The 8,577-nt window shown below is 43.4% G+C and overlaps 1 long non-coding RNA gene across 3 annotated transcripts in view; it reads left to right on the top strand.

The window, feature by feature from the left end:
* LOC119470135 overlaps positions 1-5,720 on the top strand; it is a 23,500-nt gene extending 17,780 nt beyond the window's left edge. For all 3 annotated transcript variants that reach the window (XR_005199016.1, XR_005199015.1, XR_005199014.1), the window contains 2 exons: positions 2,638-2,704; positions 3,507-5,720. This is a non-coding gene — a long non-coding RNA (uncharacterized LOC119470135). The remainder of the gene's footprint in view (positions 1-2,637; positions 2,705-3,506) is intronic.
* Positions 5,721-8,577: the final 2,857 nt, after the last annotated feature.

Here is an 8,577-nt window from a genome sequence, read left to right as displayed (position 1 = left end):
GAGTGCAATGGCGTGATCTTGGTTCACCACAACCTCTGCTTCCCAGGTTCAAGCGATTCTCCTGCCTCATCCTCCTGAGTAGCTAAGATTACAGACGTACACCACCACACCCAGCTAATTTTTTGTATTTTTAGTACAGACAGGGTTTCTCCATGTTGGTCAGGCTGGTCTTGAACTCCTGACCTCAGGTGATCCGCCCACCTTGGCCTCCCAAAGTGTTGGGATTACAAGGCATGAGCCATGATGCCTGACCGATCTGATGGTTTTATAAAGGGTTTTATACGGGGGTTTTATACCCCTGCACATGTTCTCTTGCCTGCCACCATGTAAGACCTGCCTTTGCTTCTCCTTCACCTTCTGCCATGATAGTGAGGCCTCCCCAACCATGTGGGATCGTGCGTCCATTAAACTTGTTTTTCTTTATAAATTACCCGGTCTCAAGTATTTCTTTATAGCAGTATGAAAATGGACTGATACACCATTCATCCACTGATGTCTAGCAGCATTTAAAATGAACATACTCTTTTGACCCAGCAAGTCTATTTCAAGGACTTTGCCCTATGTATATACTTGCATATAGATACAAAGATGACGTTTGTAGAAGACTCTCTTGGTTGTTACCCGATAGACATTTCATCCTGTCTTCTTGCCATTGGGACCTTGAGTTTCTTCAGGTATCAGGATGCATTGTGATCAGGAAAAGCATGTTCTTCCCCAGCTCCAGGGAATTAATCTTAACTAGTATAAGCCAATAATAGTAATTATTTTCCTCTTTAACAGTGATTGGTCTATGGATGGGTATGTTCTAGCTAATGATTTGTGAAGGAAAGTCTGCTGCAGGGCTTCTGGGAAAAGTTTTCTTTCCAGAGAAAAGATTTGTGAGGAGAAAATGAGTTCTTGTCTTTGAACAGAGTTCAATGTTGATGGGATGCCTGGAACAGTAGAAGCCATCTTACTTCCAAACCCAGGGCAAAAAATCAAACACCCTGAAGATGGCAAGAGAAATATGGAAAACATGTGGTCCGTTAATGACAGTGTTGTGCCACTAAATTAACTCACCCTGGGACCACCTAGCTGTAGATCTCTTGTTATGTAAGATAATAAATCCTTACGATTTGCTTTTAGTTGGGTGTTGTTCTGTTATTTTCATTCTAAAACACTCTAATTGATATGGTGTTTATCGCAGCATTGTTTGTAATAGCAAACACCCTAAATGTTAATCAATAGAAGACTCGTTAAATAAATTATGTTACATCCATACAATAAAATACTATGCACTTATAATTAAAAAGTGGATTTATATGCAGATATGGAATAAGTTATAAGAAATAGTGAATAGGAATAGCAAAGTACATAAACGTGTCTCAGTAGGCTCCTGTGTGTGTTAAAAAATATACACATATATACATTCGTGTAAATACAGAAAATGCATGCATATCATCTCTAACCTGTTCCACTCAGTATGCCTACCTCTTCCTGTGCCTTCAGCCATCTGAATATATACTTAACTCTTGGTTAGTAACCTTGTCTCCTGATAGTGAATATTTTTTGGGATGTATTTGGCAGCAGATAATATAGTGTCAACTAAAATAGCTTCAACAATATACAGTTATTGGGCTGCGCATGGTGGCTCATGCCTGTAATTCCAGCACTTTGGGAGGCTGAGGCAGGATGATTGCTTGAGCCCAGGAGTTCGAGACCAGACTGGGCGACAAAGTGAGACCTTGTCTCTATAAAAAATTTTAAAACTTAGCAATGCACGATGGCATGTGCCTGTGGTCCCAGTTACTCAGGAGCCTGAGACAGGAGGATCGCTTGAGCCCAGGAGGTTGAGGCTGCAGTGAGCTGTGATCACACCACAGCTTGGGCAAGAGTGAGACCTTGTCTCAAAGCAAGCAAGCAAACAAACAAACAATACAGTTATTTTATGTAACAAGTCTGGTTGGTAGTGGGCAGTTTTGGGGTTTATTTGGTGGCTCAATAATGTCATTGGAGACCGGGAGCCTCCTCACTTTTCTTTCTGCCATCTCAGGATGTTGGCAAAATCTCTCCTTGTGGTCACCAGATGGCTGCTGTAGCACTGAGTATTGTATTCACATGACTGCACCCTAACAAGATGGTTACGGAGAAGGACATAGTGAACCTTTTCCTCTTATGATTCTTTCTCTTTCTTATTTTTTTTTTTTTTTTGAGACGGAGTTTCGCTCTTGTTACCCAGGCTGGAGTGCAATGGCTCGATCTCGGCTCACCGCAGCCTCCGCCTCCCGGGTTCAGGCAATTCTCCTGCCCCAGCCTCCTGAGTCGCTGGGATTACAGGCACGCGCCACCATGCCCTGCTAATTTTTTGTGTTTTTAGTAGAGACGGGGTTTCACCATGTTGACCAGGATGGTCTCGATCTCCTGACCTCGTGATTCACCCGCCTCGGCCTCCCACAGTGCTGGGATTACAGGCTTGAGCCACCGCGCCCGGCCTCTCTTTCTTATTTTTAACGAATGAGTAAAATCTTCCCTAACAGCCACGAGTAGGTATCTGCTTGTGTTTTACTAGCCAGAACTAAGTCATGTGACTACCCTTAGTCCAATCAATTACTGGCAATGGGGATGTGCTTTGAACCAATTATGATTAATCTTTTTCAGTTGTGCATGCTGACCCTGAATCAAATCAGATTTCTGTCTACAACAAAGAAGAAAAGATGGCAGCTAGGTAAGTAATCAGCTATGACTGGCACTCATACCTCTTTAGTTTGTGTTCTCTTTAATTTGGAATTCTGTCAATAGTCTTTTGCTCGGCTAGGCGCGGTGGCTCACACCTGTAATCCCAGCACTTTGGGACGCTGAGGCGGGTGAATAGTTTGAGCCTAGGAGTTTGAGACCAGCTTGGCCAATAGGCGAAACCCCATCTCTACAAAAATCAGCCAGCTGTAGTAGCTTATGCCTGTAGTTCCAGCTACTTGGGAAGCAGATTGTAGCAAGCAGAGATGGTGCCACTGCACCCCAGCCTGTGCCACAGAGTGAGACCCGGTCTTAAAAAAAAGTGGCCTGTTTCACCTTTTTTTCTGTTTTGAAATAATGTTCATGTGTTTCTCATTATAAAAGTAATATATGCTCATTGCTCATTGAAAGGAATATAGAATCCATGAAGAAAATAAATCAATATGTGTATGTGTGTGTGTGTGTGTGTGTGTGTGTGTGTTAGGGTTATCCAAAGAAACAGATCCAATATGATATATATGTTTCTTTATTTATTTATGAGACAGAGTCTCACTGTCACCCAGGCTGGTGTGCAGTGGTGTGATCTTAGCTCACTGCAACCTACACCTCCTGGGTTCAAGCGATTCTCCTGCCTCAGCCTCCTGAGTAGCTGGGATCACAGGTGCCCACCACCAAGCCTGGCTAATTTTTGTATTTTTAGTAGAGACATGGTTTCACCATGTTGACCAGGCTAGTCTTGAACTTGACCTCAAGTGATCCACCCATCTCGGTCTCTCAAATTTTTGGAATTACAGGTGTGAGCCGCTGCTCCCAGCCTGAACCAATATGGTATATATGGATATATGGAAATATATTGTGATGGATTGGTTCGTGTGATCATGGAGGCTGAGAAGTTCCATAATCTGCCATATGTAAGCTGTATGTTGTGGCATTATGGTAAAATAAGAAATACATATTTGGTCTCTGTCCCTGGTTCCTGGCACACAGAGCTCCCAATCCCTTGGAATTCCTGGAAGATAGGAGCATGTTTTGTTCTAATGAGGTGACTCTTGGTGGGCTTCTGAATGGGAGTTGGTCACCAGGAAGACCAAGCCATGATTAGAAGCTTGGAACTTTCAGCTTTAGCCCCCATCCTCTGGGAAGGGGAGAGGGACTGGAGACTGAGTCAGTAATCAATCATGCCTGTGTGATAAAGCTGCTATAAAAATCCCTGAACTGTGGGATTCAAAGAACTACCCAGTGGCTGAACACATGGAGGTACCAGAGGGTGGCGTACTGACAAGGGCATGGAAGCTCCATGCCCCTTCCTGCATACCTCACCCTATGCATCTCTTCTCTTTGAAAGCTGTTCTTCTTTTCCTTTTTAAGGTCCTCTGTAATAAATGGGTAAACATAAGTAGTTTCCCTGAGTTTTGTAAGCCACGCTAACAAATTAATTGAACCTGAGGAGAGATTAATGGAAACTCCCAATTTACGGCTGAATGGTCAGATGTAGTCACAACCTGGAGAACTTGTAACCGGCATCTAAAGTGGGGGCGCTCTTCTGGGACTTCTTGTGGGACCGAGCCCTTAACCTGTGGTATCTGATGCTAACTCCAGGTAGATAGTGTCAGAATTGAGTTAAATTGTAGATACCCAGTTGGCGTCTGATGGAGAATTGGCTGTTGGTGAAGCAGATTTTGTTGACCAGAGATGTAGTATTGTATTGAGTGGTGAGTGTGTGAGGGTAGGAAAAGCAATGTGGTGTTTCCTGTCTCAGAGACCAGGAGAGTTGGTGATGTAGTTCCAGTCCAAGTCCAAAGGCCTGAGAACCAGGGCAGCCAATGGTATAAGTCCCAGTTCTGATACAAAGACCTAAGAACAGGGTAGACAGTGGGGTGTGGCTGCTGGTGCGTATCCTGGTCAGAGTCTGAAGGGCTAAGAAGTAGGAGGCTGACAGTTTAAGTCCCTGTCTAAGTCTGAAGGCATAAAAACTGGAAGCACTGATGCCTGAGGGCCTGAGAAGATGAATGTCCCGACTTTAGCTGAGAGAATGATTTTACCCTTCCTCCGCCTTTTCATTCTATTTGGGTTCTCAACAGATTGGATCATGCCCACCCACATTGGTGAGGGTATCTTCTTTACTCAGTCAGCTGATTCCGATGCTAATCTCTTCCAGAAACACCCTCACAGACACACCCACAGAGAATGTTTTACCAGTTAGCTATACATTCCTTAGCCCAAACTGAGACATAAAATTAACTGTCACAGAATGTATGTGTATATACATGTGTGTGTATGATGATCTAGTCGAATATCCGTGTGTGTATGTATGTCTGTGATCTAGTTGAATATCCATGTGTGTATGTATGCCTATGATCTAGTTGAATATCCGTGTGTGTATGTATGCCTATGATCTAGTTGAATATCCGTGTGTGTATGTATGCCTATGATCTAGTTGAATATCCGTGTGTGTATGTATGCCTATGATCTAGTTGAATATCCGTGTGTGTATGTATGTCTATGATCTAGTTGAATATCCGTGTGTGTATGTATGTCTATGATCTAGTTGAATATCTGTGTGTGTGTGTGTGTGTATGTACGTATGTATGTCTGTGATCTAGTTTAATATCCTATCAGTTTTCACTTAACATTTTATGATGAACTTGCTGTTTCCCCTTTGGTCCCAGCCTCCTCTTCACACATGTTCAAAATAAGGAAAAGAAGCACAGAACACATGAGTCTCAGTGAAGTGATTAATTAGATCAAAGTCACTTTTGATTTGGAAATGTCCTTGTTTCATCATTCCTGATTGGTCTCCACGTGGGCATACTTAACATTCTCTACTGAAGAGCACTCTTGCGGGCTCCGAGGACATTTAGATACCTAGGTACAACATGAGCATGAGGGAAAACACTTTTCTTCAGGCTGTCTAGCGGTTGACATTGGGACTGACCACTCTTCATGGAGAATCTTGGCCTTACCCTTGCAGGCCTGATATAGTTTGAATGTGTCCCCACCTAAATCTCATCTTGAATGGTAACTCCCACAATTCCCAGATGTTGTGGGAAGGACCCAGTGGGATTTAATTGAATCACGGGGGCAGTTCTTTCTCATGCTGTTCTTTTGATAGTGAATAAGTCTCATGAGATCTGATGGTTTTATAAAGAGGAGTTTCCCTGCACAAGTTCTCTCTCTTTGCCTGCCACTGTAGGATGTGACTTGCTCCTCCTTGCTTGCTGCCATGATTGTGAGGCCTTCCCAGCCATGTGGGACTGTAAGTACATTAAACCTCTTTCTTTTGTGAATTGTCCAGTCTTGAGTATATCTTTATTAGCAGCATGAGAATTCTGCTAATAAACATTTATATCTCCAAACAACCTGAGAGCTTCAACTGTTATATAAGGTATACACATGCTTGGTGTTGGTAAGAGGGGTTAATCTCTGTCTTCATGAAACATTATGCTCATTCCTTCAATGTGTCCTTATGATGGATTATAGGGAGCTGTGCACAGGAGTCTTTTTTGCTAAGCTGGACCTTTGGGAGCCGCAGATGGGAAGCCGTTTTCCCCTAGCATAAGTTACCTGATTATTCAATGTGTCCCCAGTACATTGTCACTTCAGGATGCCTTACTTTAGAAGAAACATTGTCTATGATGGTGCTGTGGAGTATCTGTTTTTGTTGTTGTTTGTTTGTTTGTTTTTTGAGACACAGTCTTGCTCTGTTGCCCAGGCTATCTGGTAGGGGTGCACTCTCGGCTCACTGAAACCTCTGCCTGCCAGGTTCAAGTGATTCCCTTGCCTCAGCCTCCCGAGTAGCTGGGATTACAGGCACTTACTACCGTGCCTGGCTAATTTTTGTATTTTTAGTAGAAATGGGATTTCACCATGTTGGCCAGGCTGGTCTTGAACTTCTGACCTCAAGTGATCTGCTCACCTTGGCGTCCCAAAATGCTGGGATTAACAGGTTGTTTTCTTAATGTATAATTAATTTTGGTTACAGAGTTGGCAGAGACAAATGCCTATTGGCAATAGCATTTAGACTTATTATCTGAGGACAGTTGGCCTCAAAGCCCAAAGTGAAGAAAAAAGAGATAAAAGCAGACTTTTCTTGCAGTTCTATTCCTTCAAGCCATGAAACTTAAATGTCATCTTTTCGGTAATGAAGAGCCATCTCGAAAGTCTCTAACCTTGAGTCTGTGAGAACCTCTTTGGCAACATGTGGCAGATTATATTTCCCAAAGATGGCCACAGCGTCTCCCATCCCCCATGCCTTCCTGCAATGTGACCTTGCTGTTCCCTCATCAAGAGAGGTGGATTGAATTCTCCTCCCATTGAATCTGGCTGGCCTTAGTGATTCCCATGTGAGGTTACCAGGTTTAATAAATGAAAATGCGAGATGCCCAGTTGAATTTGAATTTCAGATGAACCACAAATGATATTTTAAATATAAGTTTGTCTCATTAATATAGTTTGGATGTTCGCCCCACCCAAATCTCATGTTGAATTGTAATCTGCAATGTTGGAGGTAGGGCCTGGCAGGAGGTATTTGGGTCGTGGGGGCAGATCCCTCATTTCTTGGTGCTGTCTTTGTGATAGTGAGTGAGTTCTCAAGAGATCTGGTCATTTAAAAATGTGTGGCACCTGCCCCCCAACTTTCTCTTGCTCTTGCTTTTACCATGTGAAGTGCCTGCTCCTGCTTCCCAAGAAGCAGACATATGCCAACACTGTGTTTCCTGTAAAACCTCAGAACCCTGAGCCAATTAAACCATTTTTTCTTATAAAGGACTCAGCCTCAGGTATTTCTTTATAGAAAATCGAGAATGGTCTAATACAGACAATTGGTACTGGGAGTGGTGCATTGCTATGAAGATACCTGAAAATGTGAAAGCAGCTTTGGAGCTGGGTAACAGGCAGAGGTTGGAAGAATCTGGAGGGCTTAGAAGAAGACAGGAAGACAAGGAAAAGTTTGGAACTTCTTAGAGACGAGTTAAATGATTGTGACCAAAATGCTGATAGTGATATGGACAGTGAAATCCAGGCTTAGGAGGTTTTAGATGGAAAAAGGAACTTACTGGGAACTGAAGCAAAGGTTGTGCCTTAACAAAGAGCCTGGCTGCTTTCTGTTCATGCCCTAGGGATGTGTGGAAGTTTGAATTAAAGAGTCATAATTTAGGGTATCTGGCAGAGGAAATGTCTAAGGAGCAAAGCATTCAAGAGGTAGCCTGGTGGCTTCTAACAGCCTATGCTACACTCAAATGTAGGAACAAGTAAATGACTTAAAGTTGGAACCTATATTTAAAAGGGAGGCAGAGGATAAAAGTTTAGAAAATTTGTGGCCAGACGTGGTGGCTCAAGCCATAATCCCAGCACTTTGGGAGGTTGAGGCGGGCAGATCATGAGGTCCGGAGTTTGAGACCAGCCTGGGCCAACATAGTGAAACCCCATCTCTACTAAAAATACAAAAATTATCTAGGCATTGTGGCACATGCCTGTAGTCCCAGCTACTCAGGAGGCTGAGGCAGGAGAATAGCTTGAACCTGGGAGGCAGAGGTCATGGTGAGCTGAGATCGCACCACTGCACTCCAGCCTGGGCAACAAAGTGAGATTCCATCTCAAAAAAAAAAAAAAAAAAAGAAAAAGGAAACTTTGTAGCCTGGTCCTGTGGCAGAGAAAGAAAATGCTTTTTTTTGGAGGGGATTCAAGCAGGCTATGGAGCAATCATTTGCTAGAGAGATTTGTATGACTGAGAAAGAGCCTAGTGCTAATAGCCAAGACAATGGCAAAAAGGCCTTGAAGGCATTTCAGAGAACTTCAGGCAGCCTCTCCCGTCACAGGCCCTGTGGCCTAGGAAGGCTCATTGGTTTTGGGGTCCAGGCCCAGGGC

This window comes from Cebus imitator, unplaced genomic scaffold (genome assembly GCF_001604975.1).
Source record: "Cebus imitator isolate Cc_AM_T3 unplaced genomic scaffold, Cebus_imitator-1.0 Scaffold23, whole genome shotgun sequence".
Lineage (NCBI taxonomy): Eukaryota > Metazoa > Chordata > Mammalia > Primates > Cebidae > Cebus > Cebus imitator.
This window is presented reverse-complemented; position numbering and strand designations above follow the sequence as displayed.